Genomic DNA, 9,524 nt, shown 5'->3' on the forward strand with positions numbered 1-9,524 from the left:
AAAATAAAAAAAAAGTAGGGAAGGAGAATAATAAATGAAGAAAAAAACAAGAAGATTAAAAAAGAAAAACAATGAATGCGGTTAACCATGAAAAAAGGAAATGCAAAAGAAAAAAAAAAAAAAATTCCAACCAGGGACATCAAAAAGAAAAAGCTGAAAACTAGAACCTGGGAGGGAAGAATAAAGAATAGTAGTAAAAAGGACAAAAGTATTATTAATAATTATAGTTTTAAAACAGACAAAAACAAGCAAACTAAAAACCAGAAAAAAGAAAGATAAAACAATAGAAAAGAAAAAGAAAAAGAAAAAAATTGGGGGAGGGTAGAGCAGGGCACCCAGGCTCCGTCTGAGCACACAGACTGGGATGGAGTTCCTGTGGGCCCAGAAGGTGGGTGGGAGTGGGTGATGGTCGCATCCCCGTTTACCAAGGGGTGTGGGGTATAAGAGTAACAGGGGGAATGTCACACCTTTTCAGTCGTCTTAGTCTGTAGTGTCCTTGGGGTTATTGGCAAGCAGAACCTGTTCTGAAGCCTCTGGAATCTGGGAGAATGCTGTCTCTTTAAATATCCAAAGTGGTCAAACCCCTTGTAAACATTCAAAATGGCTGCACCCTCTGGACAGGAAAAAGTTCACAGCTTAGCCCACCTTCCTCTTCGATGGTGCTTCGCATTTTATTCCCTAGCTACCAGAGCAGTCCTCCATGCACTCCCTGGCTAGCAAGGCTGATTTTTAGGTTAATTCTTAGGTCCTACCACCACTCAGCACTCTCTAACCTGCCTGTGCTGTGCTGTCAGCCTTGCTGAGGATAGCTGCCAGACCGCGGCTCCGTATGTCTCCTTTTTTGGTATTTTCATGCAAATTCTTCTGCTAGTTGGGGTTCAGTCCACTTCTATATCCTTCCCTTCAAGGCTCAGGGGTCCAGGATTATCTTCTCTTTCTGTGTTAATTGTTTCCCCTTTTCCTTGTTGAGGAGGGTCTGTGCAATCTTTCTGGCTATTCTGCCATCTTACTCTCAAGGCTATAAATCTTGTTGGAGGTAGATTGCCTCATCTTCTTCCCACAGAAGAACTATATATATATATATTTTTGTTGTTGTTGTTGTTGTTGTTATGTGCCGTTGAGTCGGCCCCTACTCATAGCAACCCCTCCTTGGGTTTCCGAGGCAGTATCACTACGGAAGTAGGATTGCCCAACCATATATATATATATATATATATATATATATATATACACACACACACACACACACACACACACACATAATTTAGTTATGGTGGTAGTTATAGTTACAAAGCAATTTGATGAGAAAGATTCTAATCCTTTAAAATTTATTTTTTAATTAAAATTACAAGCTTAGTTTCAAATATCTTTTCTCACTCTAAAATGTGTCTTAAATAAGATTGAAAGGAAAATAATAAATCTTAAGTGTAACTATTTTAAAAGTTACCAGTACTCATTCCTGTTGAGTCAGTTCCAACTCTTGGTGAACCCGTATGTGGAGAATAGAATTGTACTCCATAGGATTTGTAAAGGCCGATTTATCTGAAGTAGAGATCCAGTCTCTTTTTCTGAGGCACTTCGTAGAGAACTTTAACATCAAATATTGTAATTAGCAGCCAACTGTATTAACTGTGCATACCACCTAGGGACTTTATTTGAACAGTTAGAAGCTTTAAACATTTTTATTTATTCTCTCTTTATTTTTAATTAAGTGTTATATATTTTCCCAAGAATTTTACTAAAATTAACTAGGTTAAATTATGGAGCTAGTTTGGGTTTATATAGTGGAAGTGTCTAGTTGTTGATTTTTTTGGGGATCGTGTGTATATATATATATATAGATAGATAGAGAGAGAGAGAGAGAGAGAGATTTGCAGTCTTTCCATAATCCAAGTGTTCTTTCTTTCTTTTTTCTTTTTCTTCTCTTGTCTTAGACTGAGTTCTCTAAAGGAATGAAATCAGTGAGGTTTATATATGTATATATATCGAGAGAGAGACATTCATCTGAAGGAAATGGCTCACACAACTGTAGAAGTTGGCAAATCCCCAGGCTGTAAGCTAAACCTCAGGCTGGAGGTTTCTCTTAATTCATGTAACTGTAAGAGTTGAGGATTACAAAATTGACAGGTAAAACAGGATGCTGCTGGCTTAAGCCCCAAGATCTGGATGTCAGATGATAAGAGTTAGATGCAGGATTCGGAGAAAGCAAAAAGTAGAGAACTTTGCTAGAAGTTTGATGGATGCCATACCCTCAAGGAAACTCCCTTTCTAGTGATTTGCTTCTCATAGTAGATCTCATATAAGATCTCATCATGGAGGATGACTCCATCATAATTGCCAAACTAAAAAATCATGGCACAGCCAAGTTGACACACAATCACAACCATCACCTTTATTTTAGTCAAATGGATAAGCACTGGACAACTAACCAAATGGTTGGTGATTAGAAACCAACCAAAATTGCCTCAGAAGAAAGAAATACATATACATTCATTTGTTAATTTGTTGTTTAGAATTTCTGAATCAGCTTTGACTCATGGCAACCTTATGTATGTTGTTGTTGTTGTTATGTGCCGTTGAGTCAGACCCAACTCATAGAGACCCCTCCTTGGATTTCTGAGGCAGTGTCACTATGAAAGTAGATTGCCCAACCTACCTTCTGAGGAGTGGCTGGTGGGTTTGAACCATCAGCTTTCTGGTTAGCAGTCAAGTGCCTTAGGCACTATGCTACCAGAGCTCCTTACCTTTTGTACAGTGGAACAAAATATTCCCCAGTATTGAGTTATCTTCATGATTATCCGTATGTTTGAGTTCACTGTTGTGGCTATTGTGTCAATCCATTTAATTGAGGCTTCTCTCATTTTCACTCACACTCCACTTTGCCAAATATGATACCCTTCTCTAGTAATTGATTTTTTCCTGATGTTACTTTCTAGGTAAGCAAGTCAAACACCACCATCTTTGTTATTAAGGAACATTCTGGTCATATGCCTTCTAAGGCTGAATTGTTTATTCTTCTACAGTTCCAGTATATTCAATAGTCTGCATCACCACAATTCAAATGCATGAATTGTTCTTCTATCTTCCTTTTTCATTGTTTAGCTTTAACATGCAGATGAATTAATTGAAAAGACCATGCCTTGGTTCAGAAATACCTTAGATATCAAAGTGATAATCTTGCTATTTACAATTTTATGTATCTCTTTACACTAAACTTGCCAATGGAATACATCATTTTTTTTTTCTTAATGACTGCTTCCATAGACATTGATTGTTGATCCAAGTAGAATAAAATCATTGACAGCTTTAATATTTTTCTACTTGTTATTATATTGCTCATACGTCCACTGTTTTTTTTTTTCACATTTAATCATATGTCATATTGAAGGCTATAGTTTGTGACCTTTCATCAATAAACACTTCAAATAATCTTAATTTTTAGCAAATAAAGTTGTGTTGTCTGCATATCACAAAATGTTAATGAGTCTTCACCAATCATGATGAAGCCTCCTTCATGGTAGTACAACTTCTAGAATTATTTGTTCTCATAAATATTGAATATTTAAAGTGAAAGAATTTAACCCTGTCACATACTTTTTCCAATTTTAAAACACAATATCACATTCTATATGTTCTATATGAATGACTGCCTCTTCATCCATGTACAGATTACACATAGGCACAATTAAGTGATCTTGAATTCCCATTATTTGTAATGTTATCCATAACTAATTATCATCCACACAGCCAAATAAATTTGTGTGGTCAATAAAACATGGGTAAGTATCTTTCTCCTACTTCTTGCTTTTGGCCAATATCTAACAGCACTGATATCGTTCATTCCATGTATTTTTCTACATCTATTTGCTGAAGCATTCATTTGTTGAATAATAAGCATTCTTTCAATTCCTCGAGCCTTGTTGTATTCCAATGACATCAGTGAAGCTTGCAATTCATCCTTTGGTGCCAACAGTTCTTGATCATATCCTGCCTTCTGAAATGTCTTAACATCAATCAATTCTCTTTGGAAAAATGACTTTGTCAATTTCTTTCATTATCTTGGTGTTTCTTGTATCATTCATTTTTCTTTCTACCATAGAAACCTTCAGTAATACATATGGAGGCTTGAATTTTCTTTTCATTTCTTTCACTTTCAGAAATGTAAATTGGACTCTTCCCTTTTGATATATCTATATTTGTATCTCCACAACTCAGTGTTAGTTTGTTGTACTGTGGTGGCTTGTAGGTATATGAAATGCCAGCAGAGTCATCCTTGGTTGACAGGTAATAGCAGAGTTTCCAGACTACAGAATGGGAAGACAACATGGCAGTCTACTTCTGAAAGAATTTACCGCTGAGAACCTTATGAATAGCAGTGAAACAATGTCTAATATTGTTTCAGAAGATGAGCTCCTCAGGCTAGAAGGCAATCAAAGTGCAACTGAGAAGAGCTGCCTCTTCAAAGTAGAGTTGACTCTAATGATGTGAATGGATTGAAGCTTCTGGGATCTTTATTTCCTGATGAGGTATGACTCAAGATGAGAAGATACAGCTGCAAACATCCTTAAAAATAAAAATGTGGGATGCATGAAGTATGAATCTAGAAAAATTCAAAGTAGTCAAAAATAAAATGGAACACATAAAGATCAATATCCTAGGCATTAGTGAGCTGCAATGGATTAGTATTGGCCTTTTTGAATCAGACAATTATTTGGTCTATTATGTCAGGAATGACAAACTGAAGAAGAACAGTGTTGCATTAATTGCGAAAACATACATTTCAAGATCTATTCTGAAGTACAATGCTGTTAGTGATGCAATAATGTCCATAGGGCTACATAGAAGATCCTTTAATATGACTGTTATTCATATTCACACACCAACCGCTAAAGGACAAAGATGAAGAAATTGAAGATTTTTACCAATGTCTGCAATATGAAATTGATTAAACACACAATCAAGATGCATTGAAAATTACTGATGTTTGGAATGCAAAAATTGGAAACAAAGAAGAGGAATAAGTAGATAGAAAATATAACCTTCCTTGGTGACAGAAATGACACCACAGATTGCATGACAGAATTTTGCAAGACCAATGATTTGTTCATTGCAAATACCCTTTTTCAACAACATAAACAACAATTACACTTGTAGACTTTTCCACATTTAATATACAGCAATCAATTTGACTAAATCTTTGGGAAAAGAAAATGGAGAAGCTCAGTCAGAATAAGGCCGGGAACTGACTGTGGAAAAGATTATCAACTGCTCACATGTTGAAGCTACAGAAAATGAAAACAAGTCAATGAGAGCCAAAATATAACTTCAGCATATTGCACCTAAATTTAGACAGCATCTGAAAAATAGATTTGACACATTGAACACTTCAGTGACTGAAGAACATATGAATTGTGGAAAGACATCAAGGACATCATACATAAAGAAAACAAAGTTCTCAAAAAGACAGGAAAGAAAAAAAGACCAAAATGGATGTATCAGAAGAAACTCTGAAACTTGTTCTTAATTGGGGATCAGCTTAAGTGAATGGAAGAAATGACAAAGTAAAAGAGCTAAACAGAAGATTTCAAAAGGTGGCTACATTAGACAAAATAAAGTATTATGATAATATGTTCAAAAACCCGGAGTTACAAAATCAGAAGGATTTAAAGCTTGAAAGAACTGAAGAAAAATTCAAGCATTGAGTTGAAATATTGAAAGATTCTATGGGCAAAATATTGAAAAATGCAGGAAGCATAAAAAAATGTTGAAGAAATACAAAGAGTCACTTTACTAAAAATAATTGGTGGACAGTCAACCATTTTAAGAGGTATTATAGGATTAATAACTGATAGTACTGATGGAAGAGGTCCAAGGTGCATTGAAGTCATTGGCAAAAAGCAAGGTTCCAGGAATTGACAGAATATCAGTTGAGATGTTTCAACAAATGGATGCAACACTAGTATTTCTTACTTCTTTATGCCAAGAAATTTGGACTGCAGCTACTTGGCTAACCAACTGGAAGAGACTAGATATGTTCCTATTCCAAAGAAAAGTGATCTAACTGATTGAGGAAATTATTAAACATTATAAATATCACATGCCACTAAAATTTTGCTGAAAATAATTCAATAAAAGTTTCAGTAATACATGGCTAGGAAATTGCCAGAAATTCAAGCCAGATTAAGAAGATGATATGAAATGAGGCATGGCATGGCTGATGTCAGATGGATCTTGGCTGAAAGCAGAGAAAACCAGACGTATGTTTACTTGCATTCTATTGACTATCTAAAGGCATTCAAGTGTGGAGATCAGAAAAAAATTATGAATAACATGTGAAGAGTGAGAATACCAGGGCACTTAATTGTGCTTATGTGGAACTTGTACATAGAGCAATAGACAATTGTTTGCACATAACTAGGGAATATCGCATGGTTTAAAATCAGAAAGGTATGTGTCAGGTTGTATCCTTTCACCATACTTGTGATAGTTGGAGTTGTGTGTCAACTTGGCTGGACCATAATTCTGAGTGGTTTAAGCAGTCGTGACGTTGGTTATTCCCATGATGCGATCAGATGTATATGTTGTGAGCAGCCAATCCATTGCAAGCGAGTTTCTCTAGGGGTGTGTCCTGCTTCCAATATATATGGACATCCTGGGAAAATGAGACACTCTTCTGCAGATATGGATCCTGTTGTGTTGGATACAACTGTCCATAAGTGAACAATGCACTATCCAGTATGGTGGTCTTAGATTCATCACTTGTCAGAGTCAACAGCCAGTATATTGCCTGCCAACCTTGAGCTTATCAGCCCCTATAGCTGCATGAGTCAAAAAAAGCCTCCAGCTTGACCTTTGATCCAAGAACTTGGGACTTGCCAGCTTCTATAAGTGTGTGAGTAATTTTCCTAAAATAAATCTCTGTCTCTCTGTCTCTCTGTCTCTCTCTGTCTCTCTCTCTCTCTTTCTCTCTCTCTCTCTCTCTCTCTCTCTATATATATATATAAGCTTCACTGGTTTTGTTTCTCTAGAGAACCCAGCCTAACACATGTAGTACTGGGAGTGGTTCTAGAGAAAAAATCATAAGGATGGGCTTCCTAAATTGGTTCTCACCTATTCCAATTTGATTAATCATAAAGGCACTAGTGACTCTGCCTCCATTAGTAAATAAGGCCCTGCTAATCTGTGGTATGGTAGCATAGTGGCTAAAGCACTTGACTGCTAACCAGAAGGCTGGTGATTCAAACCCACCAGCCACTCCTCGGAAGGAAGGTTGGGCAATCCTACTTCCATAGTGATACTGCCTTGGAAACCCAAGGAGTGGTCGCTATGAGTCGGGGCAGACTCGAGGGAAAATAACAACAACAACAATCTGTGGTATCAGGTGGCAACATTAATACACAAAATAGCACCACCAATAGATAAAGTATTTTTTTAAAAATGAGGCTCTGAGTGATAGAATGTTTGACCCTTTTCTGCAATTTTGTCAGCATGAGGAGTATAAGGAAGCTGGTTGGTTGGTCCTACTTACACTAGACAAAGTGGTGAAAGAGTGAGATGAATTCAGGTCTGCTGAGCCACAGCTCGAGTGCTGCATAAGAGACCTCAATATGTCCAGTTGTGTCCTGAAAGAAATCCTTATTTCTTCTATAATAGAGTTGATATTGCCAAAAAACAAACCCAGAGTCTTATTGTAAGGGTGGCTGAATTACAATGCCACTTGAATTGCCAACCCAGAATGGTGTCTGAAATTAAAGTGAGGGCATTGATTGGGAAAAAGTGGGATCCTGAAACCTAGAATGGGAACATATGGGCAGACAGTCAGGAAGATGAGACTATGGAGCCAAGGTGTGCCTGACCCAGTCCCATGGTATTTTCAATCAACACATATGCATGTGAAAGTTGGACCATGAATAAGGAGGACCTACGAAGACTTGATGCATTTTTAATATGTTGCGGCAAAGAATAAAGAGTATATCACAGTTTGTCAGAAGAACGAACAAATCTGCCTTGGAGGATGTATAGATCAAATGCTCTTTAGAAGCAAGGATGTTCTGGTTACCTAGCACCACCCTGACAAGAATATATACCACAAATGGGATGGCTTGAACAAACAGGAGTTTATTCTTTTACAATTTTGGAGGTTTTAAGTTTGAGTTCAAAGTGCCAGGCTCTAAGGGCTGGGTGAAAGCCCCTAAACCTTGGGCTTCAGCTCTGCCTCCTGCTCCTGCTCCTCCACTGAAGCTAGAGGCTTTTCTTCACTCAGACAGCTGGTGGCTGCTGAGGCCAACAAGTCCAAGGTTGACAAGTAAAAAGGAACAGTCTCGATGTTACCAAACCACAGGTCATTCATTCAAGTCTGTTAAAAGTTCCAACAGCAGCAGAGCATGGCAGACTGCTGAACAACAACTTGGCTACATGCAGGGTTCAAGTGTCCCATAAACTTGAGACCATTCCCCAAGACTTCTCCTTATATACAGGAAGCAGACCACATCCCTAAAGCAGCTACTCAGCTGCTCACAGTAGATTCCACCATGTAGCTGATTACTGGTCTCATCATGGAGAATACTACAACTAGCTGCCCAGCCACTCAACCAGGCTCAGCCAAGTTGACACACAAACTTAACTACCACAAAGGATAAGGAAACTTTGTTTCTCATACTTTGGTCATGTTATCAGGAAAGACCATTCTCTGGAGTAGGATATCATGCTAGTAAGGTAGAGGGTCAGCAAGAAATGGAAATAACTGCAACAATCAGTTCAAACATAGCAACAATTGTGTGGATGGTGCAGGACCAGTCAGTGTATCACTCTCTCAAACATTGGGTTTCTAAGAGTCATAGCTGACTCCATGGCACATAACTACAGCAGCAGCAGCAACAACATATGTATAACTGTATCTGTATGTACAGAGAGAGATGTTTGAAGGAATTGTATTTAGGAGGCTGACAAGTGAAAATCTGTAGGTTAAGTGATAGGCTGGGATGTCTTATGACCCATAATCAGTTGATGGAAAGAGCAAAGAGCAAAGAAGTTCTGGGAAAATCTCTGGTTGCAAATTGTAACTTAGGAAAAACTTTTTTTGCTGTTCATACAGTTTTCTACTATTGAATGAGGTCCATACACGTTTTGGAGACTAGTTTTTGACCAAACAACTGGTAATGATAGCCAAATCAAGTTGACACATGAAGTTAACCATTACAGTAAACATAGGGCAGAGACAAACACCATTTGAAGATTTGTCTTCAATTAAAGGATTATTAGCCAATGCCAGAGAGTAGGAGAGATAGTCTTATATGAAATTGGCACACAGTTGCAGTCCAGATTTGGACTTCTGGCTTCTAAGACTGTGAGAAAATAAGTTTAGTTAAGCATCATGTATTAAGGTGGAAAAAATTATACTGGAACAGTAATCTTTAATGACCTAAGATTGAACTGTAATCATTAATAATCTAAGGTTTTACTGAACAAAATCCACTTTTATTTTTTATTTTTTATTTTTTTTTAATTCCACATACTGTTTAATA

This window comes from Orycteropus afer, unplaced genomic scaffold (genome assembly GCF_000298275.1).
Source record: "Orycteropus afer afer isolate SDZICR_OR568_19922 unplaced genomic scaffold, OryAfe1.0 scaffold00364, whole genome shotgun sequence".
In the NCBI taxonomy this organism is placed as follows: domain Eukaryota; kingdom Metazoa; phylum Chordata; class Mammalia; order Tubulidentata; family Orycteropodidae; genus Orycteropus; species Orycteropus afer.